Source organism: Rhinopithecus roxellana, chromosome 4, assembly GCF_007565055.1.
Source record: "Rhinopithecus roxellana isolate Shanxi Qingling chromosome 4, ASM756505v1, whole genome shotgun sequence".
NCBI lineage: Eukaryota > Metazoa > Chordata > Mammalia > Primates > Cercopithecidae > Rhinopithecus > Rhinopithecus roxellana.
The window spans coordinates 106873180-106887213 of record NC_044552.1 but is presented as its reverse complement, the minus strand read 5'-3'; the positions used below and the strand labels follow the sequence as shown (position 1 = coordinate 106887213).

Here is a 14034-nt window from a genome sequence, read left to right as displayed (position 1 = left end):
TGCCTTGGCCTCCCAGAGTACTGAGATTACAGGCGTGGCTCACCACGCTCAGCCGGATTGAAGATTTAAATATAAGACTTCAAACTATAAGAATCCTAGAAGAGGCCAGGCACAGTGGCTTATGCTTGTAATCCCAGCACTTTGGGAGGCCGAGGCGGGCAGATCACGAGATCAGGAGATTGACACCATCCTGGCTAACACGGTGAAACCCCGTCTCTACTAAAAATACAAAAAATTAGCCGAGCGTGGTGGCAGGCGCCTGTAGTCCCAGCTACTCGGGAGGCTGAGGCAGGAGAATGGCGTGAACCCAGGAGGCAGAGCTTGCAGTGAGCCGAGATTGTGCCACTGCACTCCAGCCTGGGCAACAGAGTGAGACTCCGTCTCAAAAAAAAAAGAAAAAAAAAAGAATCCTAGAAGAAATTTTCAGAAATACCATTCTGGACATTGGCCTTGGGAAAGAATTTGTAACAAGTCCTCGAAAGCAACTGCGACAAAACCAAAAATTGACAAGTGAGACCTAATTAAACTGAAGCGCTTCTGCCAGGCAAAAAGAAACTATCAACAGAGTAAACAGACAACCTACAGAATGGGAGAACATATTTGCAAACTGTGCAGCCAACAAAGGTCTAATACTCAGAATCTATAAGAAACTTAATTCAACAAGCAATAACCAAATAATCCCATTAAAAAGTGGGCAAAGAACATGAACAGACACTTCTCAAAAGAAGACATACAAGTGGTCAACAAACATGAAAAACCTCTGAACATCTCTAATCATCAGAGAAATGCAAATCAAAACCACAATGAGACACCATCTCACACCAGCCAGAATGACAATTATTAAAAAGTCAAAAATTAGGTGGGTTGCTGGGGGAACCTGTCACAGAGAAGAGAGGAGAGTAACAGGCTGCTGAATAAGCTTCCAAAATGATGCCCACACTAGTTATCCTATTGAAAGAGGGGACTGATAGCTCCCAAGGTATCCCCCAGCTTGTGAATAACCTCAGTGCCTGCCAGGTGATTGCTAAGCCTGTAAGAACCACCCTGGGTGCCCATGGCATGGACGAGCTTATTGTGGATGGCAGAGGCAAAGCAACAATTTCTAATGAGGTGGCCACAATTCTGAAACTTCTTGATGTTGTCCATCCTGCAGCAAAGACATTAGTAGACATTACCAAATCCCAAGATGCTGAGGTGGGTGATGGCACCACCTCACTGACCTTGCTGGCTGCAGAGTTTCTGAAGCAGGTGAAACTGTAGATGAAGGATGTTTTACACCTTCAGCTCACATTCGAGCTTTCTGCACAGCCACCCAGTTGGCAGTTAACAAGATCAGAGAGTTTGCTGTGACTGTGAAGGAGGGAGATAAAGTGGAGCAGAGGAATCTTCTGGAGTAGTGTGCCAGGACTGCTCTGACCTCCAAGCTGATCTCACAGCAGAAGGCTTTCTTTGCTAAAATGGTGGTGGATGCAGTGATGATGCTCAATGATTTGCTGCAGCTTAAAATGATTGGAATCAAGAAGGTACAGGGTGGAGCCCTTGCTGGTAGCTGGTGTTGCATTCAAGAAGACTTTCTCTTATGCTGGGTTTGAAATACAACCCCCTCAAAAATACTATGACCCCAAGATTGCCTTTTTTTTTTTTTTTTTTTTTTGAAACGGAGTTTCGCTCTTGTCACCCAGGCTGGAGTGCAGTGGCCTGATCTCAGCTCACTGCAACTACTGCCTTCTGGGATCAAGTGATTCTCCTGTCTCAGCCTCCTGAGTACCTGGGATTACAGGCATGCGCCACCACACCTGGCTAATTTTTGTATTTTTAGTAGAGACGGGGTTTCACCATGTTGGTCAGGCTGGTCTCAAACTCCTGACCTCGTGATTGGCCTGCCTCGGCCTTCCAAAGTGCTGGGATTACAGGCATGAGCCACCGTTCCTGGCCAAGATTGCCCTTTTGAATACTGAGCTCCAGTTGAAAGCTGAGAAAGATAATGCTGAGATAAGAGTCCACACACTTAAGGATTATCAGGAGATTGTTGATACCAAGTAGAACATTCTCTATGACAAGTTAGAGAGGATCCATCATTCTGGAGCCAAAGTTGTCTTGTCCAGACTCCCCACTGGGGACGTGGCCACCCAGTACTTTGCTGACAGGGACATGTTCTGTGCTGGCTGAGTACCTGAGGATAAGCTGAAGAGCATGATGATGGCCTGTGAAGTCTCAATCCAGACCAGTCCGAATGCTGTCTCAGCAGATGTGTTGGGTCGATGCCAGGTATTTGAAGAGACCCAGATTTAAAGGTGAGAGGTAAAATTTTTTTATTGGCTGCCCCAAGGCCAAGACATGAACCTTCATCCTCTGTGGCAGTGCCAAGCAGTTTATGGAGGAGACAGAGCGGTCCCTGCATGGTACCATCAAGAATGAGTCAGTGGTGGCTGGTGGCGGGGTCATTGAGAGGGAGTTCTTTAAGTACCTTCGGGATTCCCCAAGGACTATTCCAAGAAAACAGCAGCTGTTGATTGGGGCATATACAAAGGCCTTGGAGATTACCCCACACCAGCCGTGCAATAAGGCTGGCTTTGATGCCACAAAGATTCTTAACAAGCTGCAGGCTCAGCATGCCTGGGGGCACGTGATATGAGGTAAACATCAACAACAAGGACATTGCTGACAACTTTGAGGCCTTCTCAAGGCTGGGAGCCAGTTATGGTATGGATCAATGCCCTGGCAGTATTCTGTTTTGGCTCAGTTTACCTTTCAGCCTTTCTGACTGCTCTCCATGTGGCATCCATGACTGGAAGATTTGCTTTCCCTGAATTCGTTCTATGCATCTCTGCTTCTGTGCCTTTGTTTATGTTTCCTACCAGCTGGAGTGTCCCTGCTGTCCTCTGAATTAGTTGTGTTTATCCTTTGGACCTCCACTGAGCTTTACCTTTCATGTCACTTTTGTTCTTTCTTCTCAGGATCTGGTTTTGTCCTCACCATGCTGAGATCCCAGATTTCAGAGATGGTTTCCTTCCTCTTTCCCTATAGCACAAAGCCATATTAGTAAATAGTTGCTCAGGAAATATCTGTAGCCTAGGTGAATCAGGCCCACCTGGTAAAATGTAAGGATATCTGCACTTTCAATTTTATAGCTCCCTCTGGTTCTCACTAGGGTGTTTTTTTCCCTTCAGCATATTTCATTTTCTTTTGAGCAATCCTCAACTTCCAGAAACTTACCTGAAGAGAAAATATCTTCTTTCCTCTATTCAACGGGGAGACTTGGCAAACCCCCAAGCTTTGTCCAAGGCCTGGGACCGAATGAACACCAAGATCCTGTACAAGGTACTGGATTGTGTTCTTCCTTCAGGTCTCCTCTCCTCTTTTCTCTCCCTGTGGCTCACCTCTTTGGAAGCACTAGAAAGATGCCCTTGCTGGCCGGGCACGGTGACTCACACCTGTAATCCCAGCACTTTGGGAGGCCGAGGGGGTCGGATCACAAGGTCAGGAGATCCAGACCATCCTGGTGAACACGGTGAAACTCCGTCTCTACTAAAAATACAAAAAAATTAGCCAGGCGTGGTGGTGGGCGCCTGTAGTCCCAGCTACTCGGGAGGCTGAGGCAGGAGAATGACGTGAACCCAGGAGACAGCGGAGCTTGCAGTGAGCGGAGATCGTGCCACTGCACTCCAGCCTGGGCGACAGAGCAAGACTCCATCTCAAAAAAAAAAAAAAAGAAAGATGCCCTTGCTGTACCTCTGTGTGTTTTATGTTCCCAGGAGAGGTGATAATGTCAGTTTTTCTCTCTCTCTATTTCAGATATCCTATTCAATGTTTCCTTCTTCCTGGAAGAGTAAGGAAGCTGTGTTTATCTGGAGACCACGGGCACCACAGTTGAAGACTGACATTGCTGCACCCTGGTATTTCTAAAGAAACGTCAGTATTTTAGTCTGACATATTTGAAATATCAATGTCTTGAACCTGAGGACTGGGTCTCGGAGAGACCAACTGGATGAAAGACTCTGTATGAAAGTTTGCTGTGTGCCAGGCATTGTGTTTGTTGCCTTTACCCTCCAGAACTGGCAAATAATAGTGCAGTATCGCAGATAACGAGTTCATAGAAGGATGGAAGGATGGCAGGAAATGGGTCAGTAAGGGTGGACTGGAACCAAATTGCGAAGAGGATTGTGAATCCCAGCTCAAGCATTTGTATTTTGCTCTACAAATGGGAGTTGCTTGCTTATGTGTATGTATATGTAATAAAGAAGTTTGTTTGTTTGTTTGTTTTTGTTTGTTTGTTTGAGATGGAGTCTTGCTCTGTCGCCCAGGCTGGAGTGTAGTGGCGCCATCTCGGCTCACTGCAAACTCCGCCTGCCGGGTTCGCGCCATTCTCTTGCCTCAGCCTGGCTAATTTTTTGTATTTTTAGTACAGATGGGGTTTCACCATGTTAGCCAGATGGTCTCAATCTCTTGACCTTCTGATCTGCCCACCTTGGCCTCTCAAAGTACTAGGATTACAGGTGTGAGATACCTCACCCAGCCAATAAAGAGGTTTTTTAACTTCCCTCATAGAGACAAGAAATGGCTAAATAGAAACAAGCATGTTTATAGTGCTCAGAAATAACTATATAGTATTTAAGTACAATTGTTATTCTTTTTATTTTGTTTCCTCTTAGCTTTTTGTCTCTTAAAATGCCATCCTTTTCATTGTTCTTTTTAAATTTAAAATACTTTTTATTTATTTTTTTGAGGTGGAGTCTTACTCTGTCACCAAGGCTGGAGTGCAGAGGTGCAATCTTAGCTCACTGCAACCTGTGCCTCCCAGGTTCAAGCGATTCTCCTGCCTCAGCCTCCTGAGTAGCTGGGATTACAGGCGACTACCACCATGCCCGGCTAATTTTTATATTTTTAGTAGAGACAAGGTCTCGTGTTGGTTAAGCTGGTCTTGAACTCCTGAACTCAAGTGATCTGCCTGCCTTGGCCTCCCAAAATGCTGGGATTACAGATGTGAACTGCTGTACACCACACGCGGCCTGATTTATTTTTTGAGTAAGTGATACATCAATATTGTATAAAAGGTAAGCAAGAGCATATTTAGGCTAGGCACAATGGCTTATCTCAGCACTTTGGGAGGGCAAGGTGGGAGGGTGGGTTGAGGTCAGGAGTTTAGACCAGCCTGGGCAATGCAGCAAGGTCTCTACAAAAAAAAAAAAAAAGAGGGCTGGGTGCAGTGGCTCACACCTGTAATCCCAGGACTTTGGGAGGCCAGGCTGGTGGATCATGAGGTCAAGAGATTGAGACTATCCTGGCCAACATGGTGAAGCCCTGTGTCTACTAAAAATATAAAAATTAGCTGGGTGTGGTGGCATGCACCTTTAGTCCCAGCTACTCAGGAGGCTGAGGCAGGAGAATTGCTTGAACCCGGGAGGTGGAGGTTGCAGTGAGCCGAGATCGCACCACTGCACTCCAGCCTGGGCGACAGAGCGAGACTCAGTCTCAAATAAATAAATAAATAAATAAATAAATAAATAAATAAATAAAAAGAGCCATGTGTGGTGGTGTGTGCCTATAGTCCTAGCTATTTGAGAGGCTGAGGCGGGAGGATCACTTGAGCCCAGGAGTTTGAGGTTACAGTGAGCCATGATTACACCACTTCACCCTAGCCTGGGCAACAGAGTGAGGCCCTGTCTCTAAAAGAACAATGGTGTACTCAGTGAAAAATGCTTCTCCTCCAGTTTCCCAATTCCCTTCCCTGAAAGCAACCCATATTGGATGTTTCTCATGTATCCTTCCGGAAATACTATTTGCCTGGGTGAGTGTGGTGGGCAGGTATCCTCAAAGGCAGCCCCCAGTGCTCCCACCTCTGGTATTCATGCCCCTGTGTACTCCCCTCCCCTTCCATATGGACTGGACTTACAGATATACTTCTAATGAATAGAATACTACACAAGTGGTAGGATGTCACTTCTGAAATAGGTAAAAAAAACTGCAGCTTCCATCTGGGTGCTCTCTCTCTCTGGGATCAGCCACCCTGGAGAAAGACAGCTGCGATGGTGTGAGGCAGCCCTGTGGAGAGACTCATGTGAGAGACCAATGCCTGCTGACAACCATGTGAGTGAACTTGGAAACAGATCCTCCCTCCCAGTTGAACCTTCTGATGGGTCCGCAGCTGCAGCTGACAGCTTGACTACAGCTCTTGAAGATCCCAGCCAAAGGTGACCAGCCAAGCACTGCCCAGATTCCTCATCCATGTACACTGGGATAAAAAAATGTTCCAAATCGCTAAGTTTGGGGGCCATTTGTTCCACAGCAATAGATAATCACTATAACAAAGAAACCTCCCTTCGTTTTATATGAATGGTAACATACCATATACCCACTTTTGCACCTTGTTCTTTCCTACTTACTGTATCTTGGGGTTCATTCTATATAAAGAGCTTCCTTACATTTTTTTTTAAAAAACAGTTGCTCAGATTTCTGTTGTGTGGGTAAACCATAATTTACTTAAATCGCCCCTTAGGGTGGACATTTGTTTCCAAAGTCTTAACACCTATTGGTTTTTATAATAGCAATCCCCCTGCACTCCCACTCTTGTTCATTAGGCCTTCCCCCAACCCCCTGGAATTTTCCATTTAGCTAATCCCACCACCTTCCAACAACAACAACAAAATAAATTGTCATTATTTTTTACTGGAATCATTAAATTGATAACTAATTCAGGGAGCATCACCACAATGGGAATACTTCTGGTGCTCCTGCTTTATGTGTGCCACTGGCTTATGAATGAAGACATCAATGTGAGTTTTGTTCTCTGTTTCTCCTCAGCTGGGTCAGAACCTCTTTCTCTGTCCGTATAAGACAGTCTTGGGATGAAATGAAGAGTTTTGGTTTCCCTCTATCCTGTCGCTCCCCATCCACATCTAGAAACTGACCTTCAGATTCTTCTCTCAGAGTAAGGGTTGTCTCAAGCTGCTGGGTTGCCTGGGCCCTAAAGAGAAGGACTCCTGCCTGCCCAAGGAGATCCCAGGCTCTACGGGGACTGTATTACATCTGACTTTAATTGGGATGAGAAGCCAGGTACCTTCCCAACCTGCTCAAACACTGGATCGTTTATAATTCCATTTCCCTATGAGAAGGGAGGGAGAGTGCACCTTTCAGTGAGCAGGTTTGAGGATGAGGGGAAGGAGAGAACCTAGACCCGGGTTCAAGTCTCAGCTCAGTCTTTAGCTAGCCATGTGATCTTGCGCAAGTAATTTTCCCTAAGTCTATTTCCTCATCTGTATAGGAGAAGTGATGATATGTCTTTACATGGTTGTAAGGTTTAAGTGAGAGGAGTAGTGAGGGCTTTTGGTACATTTATCAGCATTTAAGGGATTGAAATTCACTTAAGCTTTATTAGTCACTCACTAAGTGTATAGCTCTGTGCTAGGCTCTTTAATATCTTTTTAAACCCTCAACAAGTATTGAAACAAGTATACTTGCTTCCAACAGGTAGATGAGGAGACTGAGACAGAGACCTGGTAAGTTTTCTTAATGCCCACAACTTGTCAGTGTTGTTGCCAGAATTTGTACCAGGGCTTGCTTGATTCTGGTGAAAGGTGCTTTCCCCCACACCACTGATCCCTCTCTGCCACAGAAGGCAAGAGCATGTCTAACATCTACTCAGCTGTAACAAGAGTGAGGTTTTCTGATACATGGATCCTGCAGTGCAGAGTTACCCCCATCTGACTTGGCAGTGGCACATAAAGTATCAAAGCCTCTTCCAGGACAGCTGCAACCTTGCCAGTTACCCTCCCTTCTGATCCCATAGCCAAGAGGGTTGGAGCAAATCCTGGCATGGTCTACCAGAGTCCTACACTTTTGACTTTGATGTAAAAGTGGTAGGGGAAAGCCAGTGCTTCTGAAGGAATGACAGGGGCACCCCTTCCAGGCACTCTCTTCCTCCCCATCCTTCCTGGAAGGCTTCTTCTTGGTTTCCACATAGAGCAAAGGAAAGTCATTTTTCTGAGACTATAGGGCCCCAGCCCAGAGATTCCGATCTAGTATGTATGGGGAGGGGCCAGATATCTGCACCCTTAATAAGTACCTTCATTCTGTTATAGGGCCATTCCTTAAGAAAGAGCCTTCATCCTGAGAAAAAAGCAGCAGTTAGCACAGAGATTGATGGCTGGGTAGAGTAGCCACAAAGACGGCCCTTCTCTGGGGAAGAAACACCTTCATAATGCCTTCATTGCACCTCTCCTCCCCTTTTTGTTGTCAGTCCTCAAGTCCAACAGGTACCTCGGCATTGCTTCCCCCACCCCTCCATGCTGTTTGGGTGGGACAGTCATAACCTATGTATATGGGGCTTTAGAGCCTGTCACGTCTATATCCATTCATTCTGAGGCCTCCCTGTGTGCCCAGCACAGAACTCATCATTAGCAATACAGAGATAAATGAAAGAAGTCCATGATCTAGGAGGCCAGGCAGATCTGCAAGCCCTTCGTGAGAAGGGCTGTTGTGAAGGATGTGTGGGGAATGCAGTGGATGGAGAGAGTGACTGATTATTTCTGTGGGTTTTTGTGGGAGACGAGATAGGGAAATGTGAGGCTAGATCCTCTGTGACTTAATTTCAGCAAGAATCTTCCCTCTGGTCTCTAGTAGAGTAAGTGATGGGGTGGGGGTCAGTGTGGCCTGTTGGCCATCATGTGAGTGGGAAGCAACCCTCTCTGCTCTGGCTCATCTCTTCTGATTGAAACACGTGGAGCAGTTCTTAATATGCACAGAGAGCCCAGACTAATAAATCCTCTACTCCATTGCAATCCCCACAGTGTGTTTATAGGCAACAGCTGACTTTTATCAGCTAGTTTGTTCTTTTACGTAAGCAGAATTTTATGAGGGTCTCCGGAGCTGGCTCATAACGTGACGAAACGTCTGCAAAACTCAACTATAAATCTCTTGCACCTGCCCAGCAGAGGATGCTGTTTTTCCAGGCACATTTTGTCCAGCTGGTGGCTCTGTCCCCTTACCCAGTTTGCATTTTTGGACTTGTCTCTTTAAACTTTCGATTTGATTTTCAGTTCTCTGTGGCCTCTTTAAAGGCAACTGAAAAATGAGGGGTAGGGAAAAGGAACTAGAAAGTTATGTCTGTGCTAAAAATTACCCCTGGCTTGTGTTGCTCTGAAAGTCAGCTTTGATCCCACTGTTGAAACAGAGACATCAGGCTTCCCAGCCACATGAACCCCCGGGCGGGGGACAGGAGGCCGGTGCCAGTGGAGCCCGTTGTTAATACTTTAATTCTTTTCTGGGCCATCACCCTTTGTGCTTGCCAAAGGCCCCTACCCTCAGTTGTCAGTTCTCTAAATTAAAGAAACAGCTCCAGAGGCCTTTGCCCCAGATGGTCTCCAGGCTTGACATTTTTTCCCAGCGTTTAGAGCTCCCCCAACACAGAGAGGTGAAATTTAAATGCCTTCTCTCTGCCAAATAGGGCGAGACCTGGACGCTTGGAGAATGCTGGTTGGCTGGGGTGGACTGAGTGGTTGGGAGAGCTACAAAGGCCTCAGTGGTACATCTAGGAAAGGTTGAGTGTGGCCCTGGCTGTGTCTCAGGATTACCCACCTGTGTTTATGGGTTCTCTTCATTTTGATCAGACCATTAGGTCAGAAGGCTCCTATGGCTGCTCTTCCTGTGGCCTTATCCCTTGCTTGTTTTTCCCAGCCCACACTTCAGGGCTGGCTTCATGTGCCTGTAACCCACGCTTACAAAGGTTCCCAAGATGAGTTTTGTGCTCTGCTGTCACTCTCAAAATTCTGAGCAGTTTTTGAGTAGATTTTTGAACTGATTTTCCTTTTGCACTGGGCCCTGCAAATTATGTTGCCAGTTCTGCCCAGCTTCTCTGTGGGTCCTACTGGTTGTAACTGCCCCAGTACTGTGGACCCTTTCTTCTCCAAGTTTAAGTTTGAGCCTTTGCAGAGCAGGTTAGTCACCTGTCACTGAGGAATTCAGCCTTGTCCCCCTCCCAAGGGCTCCCTGTTATCCACTCTTCTGGCAACAGCCAATCCCTGTTATGTGACATTATCTCTACAGGCCCTAAAGAGGTACCTGCCAATCCCAACTCACTAAGTCATCTGCAGCTGCTCTGGCCCCTTCATATCATTTTCTAGAAAATATTTCTAGTCAATGCGCTTGCTTGGAGGAAGCTGCCTGCTTTCATGGAGGAGCTGGGGTCTTTGCGAGAGAAAACATCCCCTAACTCCCACCTCCACCTTAAAGGCAAGACATTGTTCCCTGCTATGGGAAAGGAGACATACTTTTACTTTTCCAAGCCCAACTCAGACACCATCTCCTCTGTGGTATCTCATCTTACACCCCTAGATGGAAATCACCCTTCCTTTCTCAGCACAGTGCTTGCAATTCCTTTACCACTTTTTAAAATTTTTTTAAAAAATAGAGACAGGGTTTCACCATGTTGTCCAGGTTGGTCTGAACTCCTGGGCTCAAGAGATCCACCCGGGCTGGGTGCGGTGGCTCACACCTGTAATCCCAGCAATTTCGGAGACCGAGGCGGGCAGATTGCTTAAGCCCAGAGTTTGAGACCAGCCAGGGCAACATAGTAAGACCCCATCTCTTAAATAAATAAATAAAAGAGATCTGCTCACCTTGGCCTCCCAAAGTGCTGGGATTATAGGCATGAGCCACCACACTTGGCCTATTTTTTTTTTTTTTTTTTTACGTAAATCCAGCTCCTGCAGGAAACTATTTTTTCTTATTCATTCTTGTATACCTACCAGCTCAGTAAGGGGCTCAGCCCCATCTGGGAATTGAACCAAGTGGTAGAAATGGTGCAGGGGCCTTTGCAGCTGCCTTGCATGGAGAAGATGGGCCCTGCTCTACCCAGTGGGATGGTGCAAGGGGTGGCAGTGGTCTCTGGCAGAGCTGGCTGGCTGCTGGTAGCCATGGCCTCCGGTAAAGTCACAGTATCCTAGAAAGATTGTGAGCTTTGGCATGATCCTGGCTCCACCACCTAGGATGTGGGCCTTGTGTTTTACCTCTCTTACCTGTGAGAAGAGGATAAGAAGACCTGACTCATGGAGCTATTTTGAAAATGAACTAATTCATTCAAACCACAAAGGATGAAGCCCAGCACCCAGTAGGTTCTTAATTAATTATAGGTTTTATCCTCCCCTTTGGGGAGGACTTGGGGCTGAGGCCCATTTTCTCCTCTGCCAGGTACCAGGTAGTCACTGGCTACCTAGGAGCTAGGCTGGCTGATGGAAGTGAAACAGGGCAGAAGATGACCCCTATCCCACAGCTAAGACTCACAGGCCAGGCTGGGAATGGCATCCTCCTTTTCCCAGCTGCCTGGCTTGGGTTCCCTGGCAAGGCTGGCGGGCCTAGATCCACCTGGCATGATGGAGGCTGGGGCCTCTGTCACAGCTCCACCCTCCTCTCAGTATCTCCTTCCACCCCAGGCTTCCCCACCTCCCTCCTTCCCAGAGAACCCAGGGTGTAACCTCTCCTTGAGGCCAAGGTAAGCCACAGTCCTCTGTGGCTGCTGCTGTGTGGTGAAGGTCCTGGGCAGGGAGTTGGGACAACTGGGTTTCTGACCCAGCTCTGCCACCCTGGTGGGACCTGCGCATGTGACTTCACCTCTCTAGACCCTAGGGTCTTCATCAAACAAAGAGGAGGAGTAGGCAAAAGTTTAAACTTCACCGAGCTGCTTCAAAAATGAAATGGGCTAATGCACGTAAAAGAGCTTGAAATCAGGGCTGGGTGCAGTGGCTTACATCTGTAATCCTAGTACTTTGGGAGGCTGAGGCGGGGAGGATTGCTTGAGCCCAGGGGTTCGAGACCAACCTTAGGTAGTCTCCTAAGAGGTGACCTACCTCTGTCTGAAACAGACCATTAAGCCTCTCCACACACCCATCCCCCATAGAATGTCTTCAGGGCCAACAAATTCACCATCTTCCTCGCACTCCTGTTTGTTTCTAAGCCCCTGTTGGTCAGGAAGTTCTTTCCAATGTCTGCCTAAAGTCTCCAGGAATAATTTAGGCCAATTGTCCCAGAGCCAAGCAGCATGGAGGCAGAGGGTTGTCCTCCCCAAATGCCTCCCCTTGCTTCCCTAAGGAAAAGAAGGCACGAGGAACCAGCACAGGAGAGTGAGGAGGACGGGGGGTAGGTTGGAAATTGAACTGACAAATGTCCAGTGCATGTTCCCAAGGAAATACAATGTAATTGCAGTGAACAGGGCTTGGCAAAGAAGGCCTGCCTCTGATCTGAAACTTAAGAGCTCTCCTAGTGGAGAGGCACTGGTAACCAAGAAGGGTGAGCTTTCAAGTTATGAGCAGCCCTCGAGCATGGCAGGTGCATCGGGAATCCTGGAATACCTACCAGGCACACTGAAAGAAGGAGACGGGGTGGGATTTTCCAGACCCTTAGCCTTCCTAGGCTGGGTTGAGAGAAGACATCCGGGCTGGCCTGGACAAACAAAGGACCCTGCAGCCTGGGCCAGGACTGCTCACTATTGGACAGGCCGAAAGAAGGGGCCTCCAGCACAGCTGCCCTGCAGGGAGGAAGGACCTCATCTGCAGCCTGGGTCAGCCTCAAAGGCAGGGGCCCTCCAGCCCAACTGAACACAGGTGCCTGCCATCCTCACTGACTGAAGGGGTGGTCTGCCCCTCCACACCTGTGGGTATTTCTTGTCAGGTGGGACAAGAGACTGAGAAAAGAAATAAGACACAGAGACAAAGTATAGAGAAAGAACAGTGGGCCCAGGAGACCGGCGCTCAGCATTCGGAGGACCTGCACTGGCACTGGTCTCTGAGTTCCCTCAGTATTTATTGATTATTATTTTCACTATCTCAGCAAGGGGAATGCGGCAGGAGAACAGGGTGATAGTGGGGAGAAGGTCAGCAAGAAAACATGTGAGCAAAGGAATCTGTGTCACAAATAAGTCCAAGAGAAGGTACTATGCTTGGATGTGCATGTAGGCCAGATTTATGCTTCTCTCCACCAAAACATCTTAGTGGAGTAAAAAATAACAGAGCAGCATTGCCACCAGCATGTCTCACCTCCAACCACAGGGCGGGTTTCTCTTATCTCAGAATAGAACAAATGTATAATCGGGTTTATGCCGAGACATTCCATTCCCAGGGGCATGCAGGAGACAGAGGCCTTCCTCTTTTACTAATCCTCCTCAGCACAGACCCTTCACGGGTGTCGGACTGTAGGATGGTCAGGTCTTCCCATCCCATGAGGCCATATCTCAGGCTGTCTCAGTGGGGAGAAACTGGACAACACCCGGCTTTCCAGGGCAGAGGTCCCTGCGGCCTTCCACAGCGCATTGTGCCCCTGGTTAATCGAGACTGGAGAATGGCGATGACTTTTACCAAGCATACTGCCTGCGAACATATTGTCAACAAGGCACAGCCTGCACAGTCCTAGATCCCTTAAACCTTGATTCCATACAACACATGTTTCTGTGAGCTCAACGTTGGGGCTAAAGTTACAGATTAACAGCATCTCAAGGCACAACAATTGTTCAGGGTACAGATCAAAATGGAGTTTCTTATGTCTTCCTTTTCTACATAGACACAGTAACAGTCTGATCTCTCTTTTCCCTACACTGTCCTCATCCTCAATGTTCAATGCCACCTCTCCCGTGTAGGCCTCGTGCTGGGCCCAGAGAGATGAAACAACTTTCCAGGGGCTCCGGGAACACCAACCAAACCCTTCTTCTCACCTCTCCACTTCCTAAAGGACCATTTCTAGCATCTCTCTGGTTTTCCTGAAGTCTTACTGGTTACTGTAAGCAGAAGGTGGTTGGGACCACCTCTGGGCCAGGAGGCCAGTGACTTGCAGCCAGGTTCCAGCTTTGCGTGACCTTGGCAAGTCCCATCTCTCTGAGTCCTGAGTCATTTCACCTCCATAGAGTGGGAAAGAGCAAAGATTTTTAAATGCTTTTTACTTTTATTTTATTATTTTTTAGAGACACAGCTTCGCTCTTGTCGCCCAGCTAGAGTGCAGTGGTGCGATCTTGGCTCACTGCAACCTCCACCTCCCAGGTTCAAGGGATGCTCC

At 47.5% G+C, this 14034-nt stretch overlaps 1 pseudogene; it reads left to right on the top strand.

The window, feature by feature from the left end:
• Nucleotides 1–927: 927 nt before the first annotated feature.
• Nucleotides 928–3906, top strand: LOC104676279 (annotated as a pseudogene).
• The last annotated feature ends 10128 nt before the right edge of the window (nucleotides 3907–14034 follow it).